Below are 23,257 nucleotides of genomic sequence, written 5' to 3'. Positions count from 1 at the left end.
CCACACTGAAGCAGGTCGTTTGCTGAAAACTGGTTTTCCAGCTTTTTTGAGTAGCTACTCTTCAGCCACTCTGATCTCCTTTATCGTGCTTTCAACTAGTGCTGACCGACATAATGACTGACTGCCATAAATCGTAAATAACACTAAATTTTGTAAATCAACCTGTCCAGTGCATATGATATCGCAAAAGCTGTGATTATGTTTTTTCCACAGTTTGTCCGTGAAGCAAGGCTCTTTGATCAGTAGGCAGTGCTGCTCCTTCTGAAATGACTACGAGTTTGAGTCATTTATAATGTGCATTTCTAAAAGCAACACTCGTCAAACGTCATCATTGTAAATTTACTTTATTATCGTGAAAATACCTGAGAAGACTTGAACAGTACAGTGACAGAAAGATGCCCATAGGCATTTTCTTAAACTATGCATGTAATGGTACTTCATCTGTGGTGCATACTTGGAGTTTCTGCGTGAGAGGATTCGCAACCAACTGCCAAATTCATGTGTGGTTTATTTTCGATTTATTGTGCAGCACTACTTCAGACACTTGCGCACCTTAAAACACTTGAATAGTGCTGCTGCTCCACCAACTACAATGTTCAGCAAAACGTCTGAGTAAACAAAACCAGTACAACATTGTGTGGTGTGTACTGCCGAATGTTCAACAGTTCATCCCTATCAAAACTTGTGTTTGAAAAACAACAGATATGAACATCTGACAAAAACTATAAAACAACTAGAGAGCTCCACACTGAGGCATCTTGTTTTTTTTTTTCAGCTGACATCACATTAGAGTAAATCAATACAGCACAGTCATTTCTCTGTAGTCAAACAGGTATTCATTGATTTCTCAAGGTGAATACAAGTTCCCATGAGGTATACAAATGCACCATTATAAACAGAGCTGGTAAACCTTATACTGCAAGCGTGGCTAAAAAAAAAAAAAAAAAAAAAGTATTATCTGCATTCAAAAAAATATGACAACATAACCCGAATTTTTTTTTTTTTTTTTGGCAAAACGATAAATCAGCACAAGAAAAGCTTTAATATCACGACCACAAAACATTTTCCACTTCTAGTCATGAATATCCCATTAGCTTATTCACACAACAGCCACTTCAAAGCATGATGGTTTCCATAATCCAGGTATCAAATGACTTGAGAAAATATCTTTGCCTCTTGTTGCCAGATAAAAAGACCAAAGAAAGTGTTGCCTTTTTGATGATGAAATCATGGGAAACACCAACAAAGACATATCTGTAAACAGCCACGAATGAAAGCGAAGGCTTGAAGACAAATGGCTGGTTCAAATAAACACAACACACACGTTTGTCTGTGTACGCTCCCGCTTAATCACATTAATGAACATTCGTTCACACGCTGACATACGTCTTCATTAGCATTTATGATTCATGTGATTATGACTATGACGGATGGGTCTGACCTGATACTACACTCCTGATACAAAAGAGAAATATCAAGGGAAAGCTCTGTCATGTGATTAATCTAGTATGGCCATCCTCCGATGACCATACATTTGAATGGAAACAGAAGGCTATAATTACAGGCAGGAGTGGTAAAGTGAAAGGTCAGCACTTTAGGGAATCCCATGACGCAACGGCTCTCTTCTGATTAGGAAGTGAAGCATGATGATCAGAGTGAATCTGTCAGCAGCTATGAAGTTATCCCACCCCCCCCCCCCCCCCCCACCCCCCCACACACACACCCCAGTCATCCCACTCGATTTATTTGAATCCGTCCAAATCACTCTGCAACTGTACCCTGATAAAACCGCAAAAAATGAGAGTCATTTCCTGTGATATTTTAGGAGGGAACACCCAGTGTCTTTAAATCTTCATTTTTCTGCTGTGCATACTCAAATTTACATCCAAACCCAGCAAGAGCTGCCATATTCCAGTGGTACAGTATACATGTAATAAAGGCAGAGGGGAATGGAGGTAATAGAGCTGTTCAGGTTGTAGTCCTAAAACCCAGAGGAAACTTAGCATTTTAAGTCATGAGCTCTCTCTAAGGATTTTCCTATGGCTTTTTTGATTTATGAATAAAATAAGTGTGGATAATATTACTTGAAGAAACATTTTGTTCTAAATTAAACATTAAAGGAGCTATGTGGAGGTTTTTACTTAAAAAAAATCTTTAAGATAGAGTTTTCATTTGTACATGTATGAGCCAACCATGATGTAAAAAAAAAAGAATGACACCTCGACTGTCCACCACGGTTGCCTCTATCAGCCTGTAGTCTCAATTGTGTGTGGAGGAGTTGGGCCCGAATTGGCGCGAAAATTCACAAAATGTGAGGTCATGCGCGTTCTCGTCTACTTAGGCTTACAACCGTACGGCACGCCAGCCATTATAGTAAGCAGCGGCAATAGTGTTTTCAAATGGACTCTGCGGATGGAAAGAAGCGAACAGCCTCCAGCACAATTCAGACACCCACGGACACTCCTCGTAAGTAAAAAAAAAAAAAAAAAAGAGCATGTGCACTGAGAACGAGCATGAGACTGGCTGCAGTTCCTCTAACGGCCACTGGTGTCAGTAACAGTTAGAAATTTCAGAACCTACGCAATGCTCCTTTAAACTCATGATGTCAAATTTTTTACAACAGTTGTCCAATTCATGAAGCATTTAAACTCACATACAGTACTTGTGGTAGTTGTTGGCTTTATGCAGCAAATACTCAGTGATTAAATAATAAAAAAAAAACTTTTTTTTTTTTTTTTATTCTTGGAAGTCATGGCAAATTTAACAAAATATGCATAGAGTGTCTATCTGAAGTACATGACAAGTTTAAAAAGTTTGGGGTCAGTAAGAATTTTTTATGTTTTTAAAAGACATTTATAAGCCCAACAAGGCTCCATTTATTTGATTTAAAATACAGTAAAACGAACTATGTTCATATATTTAAAAAATTAATTTATTCCTGTCATGCTAAGCTGAATTTTCAGCATCATAACTCCAGTCTTCAGTGTCACATGATCCTTCAGAAATCAGTCTAATATGCCGATTTTCTGCTCAAAAGCATTTCTTATTAATGCCAATGTTGAAAACATATATATATATATATAAATTACTGACCCCAAATGGTGGTGTATATATAGTGAAATCAACATACAGACTCCAACACACTCACAGTGAGTTTGATTAATCTGTTAGCTAATGCGCTGAAATGGAAGTATTTACATGATATTACATCAGTCAATCTAAGATGTTTCTGAGGGGGGATGGATAACAATGCTTCTTAAAAAAATAAATAAACTGTGGCTGCTGCTGCTACACAACGCTCAGCATTAGCCCAGGAGGCAGCCAAATGGAAGTTGCACAGAGATAAATGGCAGTTGTAAGTTAATGAATTAAGAATGTTGCTGACATTGGTTTGCGTGTAGGGGACGTGAAGGCACAAGACAGGTACTGTAAATACCCCCTGTATGCGATTAAACTGCCCTCTTTGATTTAACTCTCATCAGACTTCCTGCAGGCCAAGCTGTATTTCTCAGATGCAAAGGAAAGAAATGAAGTGTCACCATATCCCTGCATTAAATAAATGAAATGAAATGCTGGCTTCAATAATATCCAGGGCTTACTTTAGGCAGAAGGCTCATTTTAATGTTTATGACTTTAGTCAAGTGCTCCATTTCATTTGCAATTACCATTTCAGTGAAAAGTGCTTCAGAAAGTCAAGCTATTTATTTATTTCAGAATCTTCTGAAAAAAATTACCTTCATAATAAAGCATTCAGACTATTGCAAAGAACTTAAAAAGTTCAAGAAAGTCAATTGAACTATTTTAAGAGTTTGGGAAAGTCAATCTTAACTTAAATCACAATATTTTGTAAGGCTGCGCTTTGGCAAGAATCTGGCAATTATATTTTTAGCGGTAACTATGAGCTAGGTTTGCTAATTCTAACTTTAGCAGTCTGCCCTTGAGCTACTTCCTGTCACAGTTTTTGTTCAGAAAAAAACACTGCTATCTAGTAGTCTGGATTTCATCGACTAGAAAAGATGGACAACACAAAATAATAAAAAAAAATAATAAAGTTTACTGCAGAAAAATACATTTTACTGCAGAACTATCAATTTTGTCGGTGTGAAATAAACAATCACTATTATGGAAAATAAAAAATTAAAGTTATAGCTTTATAGCCCACCCCACCCAAAAAAACAGCAACAACAAAAAAATTATAATATATATTTGTATTTATTTCATATGATAATATAATTTCATTTACTTTAGCCTACTTGTGAATTTCATTTGCTTTGTGTGTTTCAGAACATGTTTTTGCAGCTGAGCATTTATTATATGTAAAATTAAATAAAAATCTATATACTTTGAACAGTGCACATGCATTTTATTTCAATAAAAAACGAAATAATCTTGAATGTAGTTACATAACCTTTTCATATTTTCTAGCGGAAGTTGTCAAACTTCTATAGTGGTGAATGAGAGACTACATTAAATATGTTTTGTCACAATAGTGCTTCTACAAGAGGGAAAAAAATAGAAAGAATTTGATATGATGCTGATGACCATTAATCAATTTCTCTTGAATTGATCAAAATCTCTTGATTCACTATCAATTCAAATGAATAGGCCTACTGTACTTACTTTTCTTGGGTTAATAATAATAATAATAATAATTAATTTAATAATTAATAATTCATTACATTTATATAGCACTTTTCTAGGCACTCAAAGCGCTTTACATAGTCAGGGGGTATCTCCTCATCCACCACCAGTGTGCAGCATCCACCTGGATGATGCAACGGCAGCCATATTGTGCCAGAACGCCCACCACACACCAGCTTACTGGTGGAGAGGAGACAAGAGTGATGAAGCCAATCAGCAGATATGGGGATTGTTAGGAGGTAATGATGGTCAGAGGCCAATGGGCGAATTTAGCCAGGATGCCGAGGTCACACCTCAACTCTTTTCGAAAGTCATCCTGGGATTTTTAATGACCACAGAGAGTCAGGACCTCGGTTAAACGTCTCATCCGAAGGACGGTGCTTGTTGACAGTATAGTGACCCCATCACTACACTGGGGTGCTAGGACCCACACGGACCACAGGATGAGCACCCCCTACTGGCCTCACTAGCACCTCTTCCAGCAGCACAACCTAGTTTTCTCAGGAGGTCTCCCATCCAGGTACTGACCAGGCTCAGCCCTGCTTAGCTTCAGTGGGAAACCGGTCTTGGGCTCCAGGGTGATATGGCTGCCGGCTAAATTCCTTCAGAAAACAGCGTGTGGCGCACTTGAGCGTATTTTCAGATGCACATCTAATTTGAAGTAGCTTTTTATGGGAGCGGCAGCGCAATACTTTGATAAAAAAAAAGATAAGTCTGTGTCAAATATTGTTTCTATTTTAGTTTTAATGAAAAACCAGGGGACACCCCAAGGTCATTTTTTTGGGCCTTATGGGGGGTCCCTTGATGCTTATGGGGGGTCGCGGACCCCCCCAGCCCCCCTCAATTCGAACACTGGTTTGATGAGGGTTAGAGCTAAACTCTGCAGAAAAGTGGATCTTGCGAGCCAGATTCGAGTATCCCTGGTTTACATGATACTTCAGTCAGCCACCAGGGGGCGATGGAAACGTTTTGGCTTCACTTTTCAGGATGTGTGTGTGTCACAACTGGATTAAACCCAAGAAGAAGCCACTGTCACAAATCTTGGATGTAAACAAATAATTTACCTATGTAGTCAATCTGTATCGCCAAACTATCACTATACGCAAGTGTATCAATATTTTTTTACACCCTAAATTATCAAGGTGCCATTACTTGTTAGTACATTGCAACAATACCAATATTTCAAAAGTCCGTTCAGTAGCACTGCTAGAAGTGATGCATGTCTTACGGGGGAATCAATTATCAATAATGATCAATACAAAGTGCTTAATCAAATGCAGCAAATATGTGATAAGATCATAGAAAATCACATTAATTGAAATATAAACAAACTAGTTTATCTGGCTGAATGTTTAATGCAAATTGACTTTATTATATATAGTACACAAATATTTTTTGTTCTCCCCAATCCAAGGCTGCAACTGAACTATCTGTTTAAATAAAACTGAGAAAGGAAAATTATTTCCACACATATATTTTTCTCTTGCATATGCAACTTAGGTGTTTTCCCCTGTATTGCACTGAAAAAGAAACTGTGGGAAAATGGCTGGAGAGTGAGAGTTAATCAGAACTCAGGAATTATCTCACCACGCATTATCTGCCGGTCTCCACACAACACACACTGTATTTCTCTATTTGTGGGAACTTTTGCTGCTGTGACCTCACTGATCATTTGTTCAGAACTGATAGTAGTTACCTGCAGATGTTTCTATTTTTACCTTGATGAAGGAGGCTGTTAGAAAGTTGCAAACATTTACATTTACCTTTACATTTATTCATTTAGTTGACGCTTTTATCCAAAGTGACTTACAATTGCTACATATGTCAGGGGTCGCACGCCTATGGAGCAACTAGGGGTTAAGTGTCTTGCTCAGGGACACATTGGTGTCTCACAGTGGATTCGAACCCAGGTCTCTCACACCAAAGGCATGTGTCTTATCCACTGTGCCAACACCACCCCCCATTTTTTTTATTAAACTAACTTTAAAAACAAACTTTGGGCCATAAGGACATGGGCAAGTCTTTAGACTTTTAGGACATTCTCATAAAACTTCTAAGGCACCCAGCTTCCTATTAAGGTTGACGTGTCCTGTCAAGGTGGTCACTACATCTGGGTAATTGTGTGTGAAGGGCAAGCTAATTGAACTTTGTGATGCTGGGCTATGACAGCATTAAAACCTCAGAGTATTACACCTTAATAAGGTTCAGAGAGTTCCTGGCTGGGTCCAGTGCACTTTTAATTACATGCACCTCAGTCGGTGGTGCTACAAAACCCAGGAGGAGACACTGTTCCGTTCAGAAAACCTCAGGGCACTTGGAGGAGATGAACAAGCATCCTGATCTGAACTAGCAACTCACAGTGCATTACGCAGCTTTTCTTCAAAGTCAACTTTGCATAAATTCCTTTCAACTCAGTTGTTGTATAAGTCATTAGTGCATGGTTAAATTATTTATATACAACATATTATTTATATATATATATTACATGTTTTATCATATCATTATATATTTATTACTGTAAAAAATTTGGAAGTAAGATTTGTAAATGTTGTTGAAGGAGTATCTTATGCTCACCAAGGCTGTATTTATTTGATGAGAATGATGGTAAAACAGCAATGCTGTGAAGTATTATTACAATTTAAAATAAAATAATTTATACTTTCTATAAGAATATGAATTTCATTCTTTTTATTTGAATAAAACATACTTACAGACAAATTGTTGACTTTATTTACAAGACTATATGTACTTCATGAAAATTATATTTATATATAGTGTAATAACGTGTTTATAAAAAGTAGTTGTGTGTATATATATATATATATATATATATATATATATATATATATATACACATATGTGTGTCTGTGTGTTTAACTATATATATATATATATATATATATATATACACATACATAGTTTAATTTGAAGTTGAATTACATATTCAATTTGAAATACATTATATTATAAATTTACAGTAAGACTGTTACAGTGTCACGTTAGAAATAATGGTTGGATACTTTCTTTTTAGGCTCTTTTTTGCATTTACAGTAGTCTGAATAAGGAGATATTCATCTGTGACAGAACTTCAGGACTGCAGATGCACTTTGTGTTGACTCTTGAGCAATTCTAATCACGGCTGTTACTACTGAAAATAAAAGCAGTTCCCAACTGGAATGTGCTAACGCTGTAAAGCTGTACATTATGCATGTGTTTATTATTTGTTGAAAAGATTAAAAACACTAACATTGCTCTGTTCTTTTCGATATGCTAAAATTATATATATAATATTTTTTCGCAATACAGATGCAACCATTCCAAAATCAATGAACAAGGGACAATGTTTTTATTCATGAATCTTGTGTTCCTCCACACATACAGTACAGTACAAGAACTCTACTCTGCCAGTTATGCTCTGTCTGCTGGAGGTCTCTGTTAACACAAACATTGACAGCAAGAGCTAAATTATTCAGGACGTGAATATTTCATGATCAAACTGAGCTCTGGGGGGGCCACGGATGCCTTTGATATGTCTATTAAGTAATTCATTAATACAAATAAAAAGCTTCATTGAGTGAGTCTATCCTCTGACAGCAGATAAAGACACACTTATTGCCTTTAACATCCCAGGGGGCCCGCAGAATTAAATCAGAGACACTGAATAGAATTTATATTAATCATAACACTCCCTGAACACACACACATACACACACACAAACTAGTTTCTCATTTTCTGTAACACTTTTTTTTTTTAAGGTGTCTTTTTACACGTTACATGTACTTGCTATTATAATAACAATTAATTCTGTATAATTACATGCAAGTAACCCTAAATCAAACCCAAATCCTAACCCTAAATATATAGTAAGTACATGTACAGTAGTTAATTAGTATTACTCGGTACTTATATGTATAATTAGACTGTAACAAGGACATCTTAAAATAAAGTGTAACCATTTTTTCAAAACAAAACAAAAATATGAGTAACAAATCATAATCATACATAATCATAATAACATAATCATAATCATAATGAGACTTCACATTTTGTTACAGGTTAAGTTTCATTGATAAAAAAACAGCTAAATAATTGTACTGTTGTAAGGATATATATTTACATATTCAAATAAGAGTAGCTGTCCATTCGTGAAATTCGTGCTGAAATATAACCTATGGAATCGTATTCTGAGCGTTCAACCTAATAATCATCTTCTGTTGTGAATTAGCAATCATAGAAGTCTATAATAAAGCACTGACAAAATGGCTGAACAAAAACACAAGAAAAGATATTTTTCAAAAATATAGAGGCAAATAAAGATGTTATTTTTAATAGATGTAAAGGACACCATAGAAATAAGGCAAAACAAAACATCTGGGAGGACAAGAAATGCCCAATAAATGGCTAGTTTTCGTGCACGTCAGCAGCAAGTTATTGACAGATTTTTTGGATTTCATCCCTATTTTGCCCAGTCTTTGAAGCATATTTCCCACATTACTCCTTTTATGATTTTTTTTGTTCAATCATTCAATTTAGATGTGTATTAAAATTTTTCTTCCCTTTTTTAATTATTTAATTTATAAATTCATTTAAACAAAACACAAGTACAATATATTTTATTAATTTATTATTATACAATATAAATTATGTCACTCTGTGCTTTTTTGTACTTTGTCGATCACACCTATGATCCTGCTAATCTTGCGATAACCTACTTAGGGTACTCCACAGTCACTTCTACATAGAATTTTATACTCTGAGCATTTTTACCATATTGTATTATATCAATACATTAATATTTAAGCATAACTTAATGTGGTGCTCAATCAACAAGCTATCATTTGTTAATAATCATGTTTAACAGCAGAATTTGCTAGTGAAAAACTACATTACACATGATTCTGCAGAGAATAGCCACCGATCAGAGAACTGTCATCGTGGAATTGTTGCTCTCTATTTTACTTTTACTTATTTTTCTTTTTTGTCTGTTTTTAAATTATTATTTTTTTGCTTCTTTTTCTTTTTGTATTTCTTTAAGAAAGAAAAACCCCTTTTGGAAAAATTGCTGAAAAAAAGGGTGGCCACTGATGCACTCTATGGCACGATTTTGGAGGCGTGGCCATCTGTCAGTCTGACCAACTGGAGAAAGGGGGAGTGTTCCAGAAACCAGAAACCTGTTTCAAAACAGTCATTATTTTCATTCGGTAACACTACTGGATCAGAAATTATACACTTCATCTTTATAACCTACATTTATCTCTGCCATATTACAGTTAGAAACAAGCCCAAAGCAACAAACACATAACAGAGCACATAAACAAAAAAAAAAAAAAACCGGTATATGCATAACAACTGGATTTACAGATGTGCCAGCAGGAAATGTGGATTGCTTCAGTGGCATCAGAAAGTTTTCTTTTTTGTTTTCATTGTGGGTGTTCACCACATGATAAGAGTCCCACCGTTTGAAATAGTAACTTTTTTCCTTGTCTCGTCCCAAAACTACATAAGAGTTATGCTACAATTTTGGGAACCATACTGTATATTAACAATGCCTTTCAAAGCAGTATCATCATGTTCCCACACAATACACCATAAATAGATTTGTATTATGTAATTCTTTGAAGACCTTGGCTCTATGGCAGATGATGTGTGTTTTGTGGTTCTCCCTATGATTAATCACAGACCACCTGCTCAAATATAAATGCTCTGTGGCATCAGATGGATACCTGTCTGCTTCAATGTCTGTGGTCTGTCTTTCAGGTGAAAGACACAATACAGCTGTAAACGGAGATGCGAGACTCCCGATGGCATACGGCTCATGTTCTGTCACCAAACAGAAGACAAAAGCTTGCGGGTGAACATCTATCAGTTAGCTCCGCTCCGCTTTTGGGGGCCCTCAAAAGAGCACAAAATAATATCTTCTTTGTGCAGTATGAAGTCAGAGCATACTGCAAAATACTGGGTGTTTTCCCACCCCGTTAAAAGACTCTGAGTCATAGAGAACATCTTTGTTGGAGCTTGTGAACAAGCAAAGAAAAGTTTGAGCAGAATGAATGGTTCCCAGTGTGAGACTGTAGCCGTCTCTCCCTCATTTTGTCCAGGCCTAGCTCCCACCACACACTAAATAAAACTAAAAACACCTCTTTTCCCATATACACCACCTTTATGGCTCCACGAGGAGAGAAAGGTCAGTGAAAATGGAGAGCAGTAAATTCAATTTGCATGCAATTGCTTTGGAAAATGCCATTTTGTTGAAGTCTGAATCTCACCGGTTGCAGTGAACCAAATAACAGAAGAAAAAAATTCAATGTTCTGTGGCTTCTCATTAATGGCTGAAGTGTTTTATGTAATCCATGGCATTGCACAAAACCAGGCTGTTTTGCAACGTATAACCCCCTTTTGTTAAAAATATTATAATTACAAATCTGCACCATAATGTTGAGACCTGTTACTCACAAATCAAGAGCCATAATTTCATAATTACATGATATCTTTATCTATTCATCATCCACATATACAATTCTATGCAGGATCCTTTTAACCATAGCATAATATTAGAATTTCATCCATAATTAAGAATAAGCAGTACCAGAGAAAAGAACAAAGTAAAACCATGCTGAATAAAGCTAACAGTCTGTATTCAGGGCCGCTTTGGTACCCGAGAAGACACTGACCCATGCATTACATAATGTATGAATACTGAACTGAAAATGAATTACCAATGGCTTAAATGTCATTTATAGTGTAGCTGTCTGGATTAGACTTAAAAAAAATGGTAAAAGGTTAAAGAGATGCAAGACAGTGCCATGCAAAGCATGAAAAACCCATTGTTGAGCTTTAAAACAATTCTTGGAGACAATTACTTGATAATAAATTATACAATTTGATGTCTAACTGTCCAATTTCAGTTCAATAAAATCTGTCAAAAAACATAAACCATCCAAAATGAAACGAACAATGATATGTGACAACAAAATGATATCTGAGTCACTACCAAGATATAAAGCAACGATCGAGTCAAATATTCCTCACAGGAGCGGTTCCTCTCGATCTTATTAAATGGGTCACTCAGAGAGGAGAGGGTAAATGCATCTGTCCTGTGAACAATAATCCCTTCAATAAAGATGAGCTGGAACGTGTAAAAACCCTGTTTCTGAGGCAGTTTGTCTCAGGCAAAATCTGCTTAAAGGGATCAAAAGTATCTCAGGAGAACTCAGATGATGAAGCTGCCAAGAGCTAACAGAGACACATCATGTTCTTAACTCAGACACGTTCTGTGAGTGAATAAATCACACATTATATGGATTGTATAGCTGAGTTTTGTGAGCATACACATTGTGCAGTTGGACTGCATATAACAATGTTATTGGAACAGTTTGGGCAATCAAATTGGAGGACTGGAACTAATTATTGTGTGAAGGAGTTATGTCATGACCAAAAACATCTTTCTTGATGCAGCTGTGGTTTATTTCATTAGGCTCTTTTGATAAACTATTAGTCTACAGCCAGGAGAGAAATCTCTTTAATACAAAAACAGTGACATATAGCTTGTTTATGCTGGTTTGTGTAAGCTTTCTCAGGGCAGTGATGTAAGTGTGGGTGCTGGAGTGTGCATCCACACTGCCATCTAGTGCATCTGATTGGCTCATAATGCACAGATCTATCTATCTTAATTATAACCCACTGTTTTACTGTATTTTTCTTGTCAAGCAAAAAGTGCAAAAGCTTTTCTTAGAAGACGATTGGTCATTCCGATTTTTATGGTCAATTGTCCAATATTTGTATTCCTACTGTTGCTATTGCTTTGCTAAATGGCACCATTCATGCTTGCATTAACAGCCTGTTTCAGTTATGAGTGAGTGTAAATCTAGTTTTGTAGTAATATTTACATAAGAAAATGAACACTAAATCTTTACTCTGATAAAGATGAAACATGTGCATGACATGAGGAGATCATCTGAATAGTCTTTATGCATTCCAGTTGTGAGAAAATGCCTTCTAAGGCAGCTCATGAAGTGAGACATTTCTCCACCCTACAATTCATTGTGAATTTTCACTCTCCACCTCTCTAACAGCATTCCCAAAATGGGGATGATTTTCAAAATATTCACACTAAAACCACCTAATCACCTGACTCGGTCTGTACAAGTAATATAAAGCATACCCTAAAGGCTTTATTCTACAAATTAGAAAGTAAATATCGCCTGCAAACACCACTTAACCAGAAATCCTTTTATTTTTTTCACTCTGAAAATCATATCTCCACTGCTCTGAATATACTTGATAAAACTGATGCTATTTAATGAGTATAAAATTGCAGTGGAAGACCATTTACCACCAAATAAAAACAGTTTGGAAGACAAACTGGCACTTGGGCCATTATCATTTCATTTTCTCTGCAACGCTGCTCTCACAGTAGGTGCCTCAGGTGCTATTCCGTATCGCGGTAGAATTCAATAGCCCCATCCCGTGAGATTAACTCTGGCATAGGTTCAGGCTTGGCCACTGGGTGGAAGTGGAAATTGAGCTCTGAGCATCAGTGGGAGGTGAGGTGGAGGGGGGTTTCTCAGCACTGCCACTGAACTCTGTGGTTCAACTGAGGGGCAGCCACCTGTCACTAGGCTATCCCTTTACCTCAACCAGTCGTACACACTTCAGCTTCTTGTTCAGACTCCCCGCAGGCCCTCTGGTAAACACTCAGTGTGTTCCTTAAGACTCCCATGTGTTGTGTATACATGTCCAGCGTGTATTTTTAACAAACTGCGAGGTGATAGATTGCCTGAAATCATGCAGATGGTTAATATTTTGAATTATTCTTAATGCAATCATAATCTAATAAACATGAACTATTGATCCATGATGCATTTGTGAATTGATGTCAAAATGCATTTAATAAAGTCATTAGTTGTTACATTAAAGCTACTATAGTTTTGCTTGCCACAGGGCATGAAATACATTACAAATCTCTGACTGTTTTTATATTTGAGGTTAGTCAATTTAAAAGCGTTAAATGATTTGCCCAATCACTGCCGGCCTCACTCCTTGTTCCCACGTCCCTTGGCCTCGCCCCACTCGCCACACTTATTTTATCACTCCAAAACAACCAGAAGATTATTTATAGTTCAAGAAGTGCACTTTAAAAACACAAAAGCCTCTTTACGAGGAGGGAAAAGGAAAGAAAAAAAGGTGTTGTGCACAGAAAATGCATTAAAATGTAATTTCAAATTCCACAAAAGGCAATATAGCCTCACAAAGTCCAGATAAAAACCACTACAAAAATGACAAAAGGGCAATGAGCATGCAGATGAGACACTAGTGCTAAAATCAAGTGCAAGGTTATAATGGATGAAAAACTAAAGCAATGTTGTGTCAGATGACAGAGGCTGTGCCCACCAGCTGTGGCTGATGACCCAGAAAGAGAAACTAAAGCTGTCATTACTGCTTTCTGAATTCATTATAGCAGGAGGAAGTGACACTGCTATCCTTGATGTTCTTTTCTACCTAAGCAAAGTCTTCGTGATGGAGAGCAGATCTCAGGCTGCTCAAGAACAATATGCTTGCCAATTAGAAGAGAGGGTCTCTGTGTGCTCTGCCTCTCTGCCTGTTAATTGCAGTTTGTGGGCTTTTCAAACATGCTCTGCCAGTGAATCTGTGGGAAGACGAACTTAAATAACAAACCACTATATTGTGCTCACACAGTACTATATTTGAAGAAATGCATTATTAAAATGTTTATCACACAGCACTCAGCATGAATGAATATACATCCCTTCTGAACATATACATATATACATATATATATATATATATATATATATATATATATATATATATATATATATATATATATATATATATATATATATATATATTTTTTTTTTTTTTTTTTTTTTTTTTTTTTAATGATCACTTATACAATTCATGGAGAGATGGCAAAATCTAAATTCATTAAAACCTATTCCTAATTAAAACAGAATTATGTCATTTATATCCATAAAATATTTACATTTTGTTTAAATGAAGCATTGCAGAAGTGAGTACACCTTTGAATAAATTCAGTGCATTTCTCACTGTTCTCCTCCCTTAACAATGCCATAACCTTTTAGGTACAAAATGATTGACTTGGCCTAATGAAACTAGAGTATGGATACCCAGAAATCTATATTTTGTAAATATGGGCCTTGGAAAAGCCTTAAAGAGTTTATTATGCTTTGGCTACAGTAGGTAGCTCCGGTCTGGACAACAACCATGCTTTTCACTTATACACACAGCATCTTACTGTGTGAAATGCAACAGTCACTCTTTTCATAGCTTTTGCCGGCTCTGAGACACTTGTTTGGTATTTCTCCTGCTCTTTTCCTAGCAAAACAAAATCACTCATCACAAAATGAAAGCTAAAAGTATAAAGGGGGGATGATTTCATAATCATTATAATCCATTGTTTTTCAATTTCTGTGATTCATTTGCTATATTTTCACACTTAAAACCATAATTTGGTATTCCTCATTGTCCTCATTTGTGCAAGGAATTTAATCACCTGACAGTTCCTTCTCATGTGGTTCCATAGTCAGCATTACGCCAGTGATACTTTTAATTGTCAAGAAATTGTTATTTTAAAAGTATTATAATTATAACAGCAGTATAAACTAAAATCAGTACTAAAATGTACTGATTAAAAAATATTCACATCAAAGCATATTTTAAATATAATTATAATTATTGCAATAACACTCAAAACAATAAAGAAAACACCAGGCTGTGCCTTGTTTACAAGCAGAGGAATGTACACGTATTTTCATAAAATTACGGTTGAACCGCTGAAGTCACATGGGCTATTTTAACAATGTCCTTACTATGTTTCTGAACCTTGAACGTGGTTCCTCCATTGCTGTCTATGGAGGATCAGAAAACTCTCAGATTTCATCAAAATGATCTTAATTTGTGTTTTGAAGATGAACAAAGATCTTACGGGTTTGGAAAAACTTCCGTAATTAAATGACAGAATTGTAATTTTTGGCTGAACTGTCCCTTTAAATACAGTATTTTCCGGACTATAAGTCGCACTTCTTTTCATAGTTTGGCTGGTCCTGCGACTTATAGTCAGGTGCGACTTATTTATCAAAATGAATTTGACATGAACCAGGAGAAATGAACCAAGAGAAAACATTACCGTCTACAGCCGCCAGAGGGCGCTCTATGCTGCTCAGTGCTCCTGTAGTCTACACTGAAAACAGAGAGCGCCCTCTCGGGGCTGTAGACGGTAATGTTTTCCCTTGGTTCTTGGTTCTAAATAAATGCGACTTATAGTCCGGTCGTCATGGCGTATTTTTGGACTGATGCGACTTATACTCAGGTGCAACTTATCGGACTTATAGTACGAAAAATACGGTAAACCAGCCGGACAAATTAATTCACTAAAATGAATTAAGACTTGCTAATGAACAAAACTTCTTCGGTTATAAATACACAAATGTCTTTATATTACATTCTCAGTGGGAGTTGAAAGCACTGGACAGCAGCCACCATGTTTGGAAATACCATTTCCCATGTTGTAGATGGATCCAAGATTATCCAAGGTTATCATGTTTCATTTAAGATGGGTAAGATGGGTACAAACTTTCCCAGCATGCCTGGCTGATTCATTCAGAGGTATGCAAGTTTGCTTTTGTTAGTGTTGTGGATAGATTTCCTCTCCCAAGCTCTGGAATCCAGCAGGCTGACTGGGTGGCAACAATGTGAGGCTTTATTTGCTCCTTAAGGCAGAGCGAGAGATGCCTACACATGGCGAGCGCAAGAGTGCAATGATCCACACGCTGTGGCCTTCAGCCCAAGCAGGACAGCAATTAAACCAGACAAGACAAAACTGCAGGGTTTACAGAGACACTCAGGAAAATCTGACACTACACAAGTCACTCTTAACTGTGTCTTTCACTGTCGCTAGTTCATGTTGCTGTGCGACTGTTAGCAAATCACTTAATTACAAACTAGTAATGCAGTGGGAAGAACATATTAGTGAATTTAGATAACATGGAAGTCAGGGAACTAGTAACTTTGTAGGTTTTAATTGCTGCATTGGCATTGACTAATTACATGCATTTGCATGGTCCTCAACATTTCCCACAAACTGAAATGTGGACACATAGTCCATTTCCTGTTCATTTTTAGGGTGGAAAAGTTAGAAGAGAGGGTCCAAATAAACAGGAAGAGATTTGGGATGATGCATCAAAGTAATTAATCTTTTTCCCTCTCTCTCTCTCTGAACAAGGCTTTCAGTTTGTAACACTGCTCTGATCTGACTGTAGCAAATATAACTTATGGATGTTTTCTTCCGAATGCAAATCTGTAATGAAAATGGTGACCTGACATCTCCTGAAATGTATTTATGATAAATTGCTCTACCCTCCATCCGTGTAATTAATATTTGTGCAAGCAGCAGTTTGAACCAAAATAAGAAAAATGTAAATTGCTACAGTACTTTAATAGAACGGAATGATAAAATATGCATGAGCAGAAAGAGGCCCTTGCTTGTTAGAACTCAGTTTATCAGAAACCTATTGGTTTAGCTCACATAAATGTAATGCATTTAAACAACAGGTAGAACACTAGCAAAAAATATGACACAGATGACACAGCAACTGACATACCTTAAAAATGCATACTAGTTATAAAGCTAGATATTAGCTTCAAGCAGCATACAAAATTATGTTTAATAGCAGGATATAAGCAAGAAAAACAATGTGAATTCAGGTAAATTAGTCAACTTTTTCATATTGAGATCAATGCAAGGTTCAAAGTTATTTGTTGCTGCTAATTTAGAGTATCTAGTCAACATAGGTTTGTTAAAAATTGCGTGTTAAAACCATTGAGAACCCCCCCCTCCTGTAAATTCATCACAAATTGTTTTTTTAAATACATATTTGATAAAAATAAATGCAGCCTTGGTCAGAATAAGGTACTTCTTTTTATTATTATTTTTTTTTATTTCCAGATAGTCAATAACATTTAATGAAACTAACTAAATATATATATATATATATTTATATATGTGTTGATATAAATAAAACAAGTTGGCAGGGTAAGTAAAAACTGACACCAGAAAAAAAAAATACTTTTATTGAATCCCGTGAATGAAAAAATAGCCAAATAGCCATATCCTTACACTCACACTATTCAGATAAACACAGATATTCTGTAGGTGCTTGTTTAGAAAGAAATCTTGTGACTCAGACAAAATACAACAATGGAAGTCTGGCCTCAATGGCATCTAATGCACACAAGAGAACTCTATATTAAATGGTGTTGGCTGGCCAAGGGATACTTAAGGTTTGTGTGATGTCTCTTTTGGTCCACTATTTTGGTCATTACACAAACACATGGTCCCCCTTTGAGTCTAGACAACCCCACCCCACTGATTGGCATTATACAGCTTCCAACAAACAAAACTAGAAAAATAGTGTTGTGTTTAAACTCTCAAAGATGATTACAAGCTTCAATATCTTTGCTACTGCAATCAGCCGAAGGTGATATGTTTGACCTTGAGTAAAACACGTAAGAAAGACTGTCTTGTTCAAACTGATGCCAAACATTCTATGAAGTTAAACACTGTCTGTTTGTTTTAAATGGAGGGAAAGGTGTGTCCGACATAGCCTGAAAGACAAACAAATTAAAACCTTCTGAAAGCCTCTGGTTAAGTAGTTGTTCAAATGAAATAAGGATAGCCAGTGACTGACTTAAAAAGTTTACGACAGAAAAAGCTATGACTAGTCCTTGAAGGAATTTGTTGAGGTCGTCTCATGACCTTGTCATGTCATTTTTTTCCCACAGCAACCATCAGGGATTCATGAACATGTTTTTCAAGTGTGCTGAAGCAGACATTAGGTTTTGAGGCTGAAAGACATGAGACTCTTTCTGGTTTGGTGAATGTCTCAACATCCATCTCAGTGACTCTAATGTGCATTGTAGCTAATGAGCTTAGAGCGGCGTTAATTATTTGAGCAGGACAAAAAAGACAATTTACAATCATGCTAGTGTCTTGAATAACAGCTTTCACTGTGTTACATCCTTTAAAATGAGATAAACTGCCACCATAATGAAAACTGAACAATTGAAATGCATGATGTCCTGTGTCTCAAAGGGAAAGTGAAATTGTACGAAGCCAAACAAGATGAAACTTTTATGAGGTACCAGTATTGATAAATGGCATAAAAATGACACTTCTCTTCTTAGCTAATGACAATATGACACTTTTCTTAAAATATTACTACAAAATTTATTTATTTATTTGTTTATGTGGAAAAACAAAACAAAACAAAACATAAAACCAGTCTTAAGTCGTTGGGGTATATTTTTAGCAATAGCCAAAAAACACTATATAGTCAAAATTATCGATTTTTCTTTTATGCCAAAAATCATTAGGATATTAAGTAAAGATCATGTTCCATGAACATATTTTGTAAATTTCCTACTGTAAATATATCAAAACTTAATTGATTTTTGATTAGTAATATGGATTGCTAAGCATTCATTTGGACAACTTTAAGGTGATTTTCTAGATTTTTTTGCACCCTCAGATTCCAGATTTTCAAATAATTGTATGTCGGCCAAATATTGTCTGATCCTAATAAACCATACATCAATGGAAAGCTTATTTATTAAGCTTTCAGATGATGTATAAATCTCAATTTCAAAAAAATGTACACTTAAGACTGGTTTTGTGGTCCAGGGTCACACGTGTTCTTTGCAACACCTACAGCATTCAGCAGCTTAACCACAAGTTGGTTATATGCTAGTTTGGGGATTCAGATTCTTTTGATATAAACTCTTTGGATCATTTTGTTTTGTTTTAGGTTCTTCAAAGCTCTTTTCTAAGAATCTAGGAAATAAAAAGGTTTTCAAGTGGGACATTTACATTTATGCATTTAGCAGACTTAACGATTTACAGGGCATTCAGGCTATACATTTTTATTTTATTTTATTTTTTACCAGTAAGTGTGTTCCCTGGGAATTGAACCCACAACCTTTTGCATCGCTAATGCAATGCTCTATCACTGAGCCACAGGAACCAAGCTATAAAATCCTATTAGGTTCTAAATTACATTTTTACAGTAGCTTTCATTCATTTTTTTCCCTAAAATAGAAGCTTAAGACCCTACAAATCTATTAAATGGCACTTGATAACAGATACTCCTGAATCCACTAAAAAGTGCAATGGAAGTCACAATCAGAATAGGTTTATTTGCCATTAGAGGCTTCATCTCCTAAACTCAGTATGGAGCTTGGCCAACACTGGGTATTTGTGATGAAATGCTCTCAAAAGCACAACGTCACCTCATCTTGACTCTGGCTCAAAACATAATTAGTCATACCCATTTCAACAGGGTTGCATTATTTGAAGGCTCTCCTAGAAAAAGCTGTGTGCATTATAACGTGGCATGCCATGCAGTCAGCTCCATTGTGTCATCATTCAGTGAGGGCTCAATATGCAGGGTGAAAACAGAAGGAGAGTTTAAATCAGCACATTGAGCACAACAGAGAACCACAATATGAACAGTAAATCAATGTGAGATTACATGCTGGACTGGCTAAAAAGTTCATGCAGCGAAAAATAGATGGAAAATGTGAAAAATGCTGTTACTGCGACCATCATCACAGCAGGCCTTACTGTCAAATCTCCAAGCGATTATGCTTCACTGACACAGTACAGAAATACTTTTAAGAAATGTTTAATCAACCTTAAGGCTACATTTACATAAGTGCCGGTATGAATGCAGGACTATTAAACCCCTGACGAGAAGCTAACAACATTAACAAACCCCCTTCCTAATCTCCACCAGGTTCCTAGCATCATGGAATCATATCTCAATATTTTCAGTAGATATATCCTCAAGCTCTTCAGCAACCTTTCTCAGGCTGCCTTGCCTGAGATAAGAATAGCACATAGCCTCAAGAAATACATTTGGCACAGCAGGTCAGCCATGGAAAATTACCTTCTGTGCTTTTTAATATCGAGAAACTTTTCTTCCCTTTGGAGCTACAGTGGTAGAGAAGGAAAGAAAAGCTATTAGAAGATGGCATCAGAGTTGATTTTCCATAAATACAAGCAGGCTTTTGGCTAGTGAAGCTGTTATTCATGGTAACGGATTTTCTCATGTGTCACATAACACTAGGGTGGTCTAAATTGGATGTTCAATGCTAGTTTAAGAATGCCCTACAATATTGGCAGGAAGTTGAGGCTACTCGGCATAAACAGAAGAAAGGCTGAAACAACACTAAAGGAGTTCTTTTCACTGCAGGTCTGTGCACCTTTTAACCGCATCTTAAGGCTAGACAGAGTGCCAACAAGATACTGTACCTCCCACTTCCTTAAAAACGAATTATCCTATGAACAGTTCTAATTATAATCATCACAAACTAGTCCTGTTCTTTCTAAACAAGATTTAAGGACTGGTTCCAAGTGGTGCAACTGAAAAGCTGCACTGTAAACCATTATTCCTGAAATGCATGCATCTAACCACATGAATGTCATATCAGTGCTGACAGCGCAGCCGGTGACACAGGTGTCGGTCCCCTGCGGATATACAATAAGCTCAGTGTTACAATGGGGATGACAGTACTTTCAAGAATATATGCCACCAAAATAACTCACAGAACACAACAAACCATTGTAACCCTAAATTAGTTTGTGTATTCAGATGCAATAGGAAAATCAACTGGCTACAAACAAAATACCCCACATGAACCGCGCTGAATTAAAAACAGACGTTTTCAACATGGAGGCGATAAGCTTCCTCATCGCTAAGGGCGGTCACACCTCCACACAGTTCAGATTTTTTTCATTTTTTTCATGGGAACAGAGGATGTCAATTTTGTTTAAGATACTGACAAACATGCAATGCACTGAAGCTGTACATGATATAAAGCAACAGTTGACCCAATATTAAAATCCTGTCATCATTTACATTTACTGTGAAACGCAAAAGAAAAATGATGACAGGATTGGGCAATCTTTTGCAAGCTTACCATTCAGTGTATTAGTTTAGCATCCGGTGCATGCAGTTTCAAAATTGGAAAAAATAGTTTTTATTCACTCATTCAGTGGACTATATTAGTAATGCAGGGTTAAGTGAATTATAATATTTTCTTTGTTTTATATATATTTTTTCCTTTACAACTGTTCTTGGGTTCAGCACACTAATCTGGTCGAAGTGCTTAAAAACTCACTGATGGACGATTTAAAGTTCCCCGTTTGAAGACTTGGAAGTCATATGGGCCACTTTATTATTATTTAGTTCTTTTTAGCATTGAGAGCATGAAAGCTTCAGCCACCCATCACTATCCTCAGCTGCATAGAAGAAAGCCATATTAACATGAGGATGAATAAATGACAGAATATATATTATATTTAATATATAATATATAGCTATTGCTTTAACGCAAGTTCTCCTCTCTTTGGTTAATAGTTTCCATTGCTTTCTGTTCTTCTTTACCTCATCTCTCTTTCAAGACATCTAAAACTTACAGAGAAACATCGGACATGATGTTAATGAAAAACAGACAAACAAACACTCTAACGCAAAAAAAAGAAGTTATATATATATGTGTGTGTGTGTGTGTGTGTGTGTTGCTGTATTTTCCTTTTGCAATAGAAAACACACGATAAGGATGTATAGACTAATATAAATATAGACTATAGGCTAAAGCAACAAACACCGAAAGAGCTTTCTATTATGTACATATCTATAATGTTATATTCAGAGTAAACGTTTGAATAAATAACTGTTTATCTTCATGTTTTAGTGGAATCATAACTACTACTAACGATCTGTATACGTTTTAGTTGTTTCTATAACTTATAAAAATATGTAAAACCGTGTACTTGCCTTGATTTGCAGTGACAGTCCTTTGTATTTCGCGGATCTAGTTTCAATAGTAAACAGTAGCGTTGATGTTACGCGCAGTCCGCTGTGTGTTTGTTGCGATTGAGATGCGCACAGAAGTTTATGGAAAAATCGATCTCCAGATCTTCAGTCCTCACGTGCATTTTCATTCGCTCCGAGCAAAGCAATAAACACCGCAAATACAGTCGGCTCTGTGTTGATAGCTTCCTTACTGTAACAATCAAGTCTGAAAGACGCGCTTGACGCTACGCCTCCTATTCCACAGGCTCCGCACACAACTACTCCCCACGGACACGTGACCATCCCACGGGAATTAGCTCTCATCCGTCCCTCACCGGAGGCTGGTATCGGTTACACCGGCAGGACGCGTCCTTGAACCCGGAGCTGTCGATTCCGTTGCGTCTTTTTTAATGTCCTGTGCGCCGAATGTATTGGACAATGGAAACAAGTTAACAAGCATTGACAGACAAATCAGTCTGAGCCGACTGCATATGGATATCGACCTGGTCATGCAAACAGAGCTATATCGACTAAAAATATATTCGGCGTGAGAATTATGACCCAATACTTCAGACTTGCGTCCCCTCATGTCAAAACAAAAGCTTACGGGCTAGATCTGGTGTATGAACTCTTAAACAACAGTGCACACATTCCTTTCAAATGGTTCAGTAACCATAAGTTAAATTACAAGTTAGTCAAACCTTGTATTTCCACCTGATTA

The 23,257-nt window shown here is 36.4% G+C and overlaps 1 protein-coding gene across 1 annotated transcript in view; it reads right to left on the bottom strand.

The window, feature by feature from the left end:
- LOC132113541 (probable E3 ubiquitin-protein ligase MID2) overlaps positions 1 to 22,953 on the bottom strand; it is a 124,396-nt gene extending 101,443 nt beyond the window's left edge. The window contains exon 1 of the mRNA XM_059521351.1: positions 22,519 to 22,953. The gene's annotated coding sequence lies outside the window, so the exon portion shown is untranslated. The remainder of the gene's footprint in view (positions 1 to 22,518) is intronic.
- Positions 22,954 to 23,257: the final 304 nt, after the last annotated feature.

The sequence above is a fragment of the Carassius carassius genome, chromosome 33 (assembly GCF_963082965.1).
Source record: "Carassius carassius chromosome 33, fCarCar2.1, whole genome shotgun sequence".
In the NCBI taxonomy this organism is placed as follows: Eukaryota; Metazoa; Chordata; class Actinopteri; order Cypriniformes; family Cyprinidae; genus Carassius; species Carassius carassius.
Note: the sequence above shows the minus strand (reverse complement) of the source record. Positions and strands in the feature narration are given on the sequence as shown.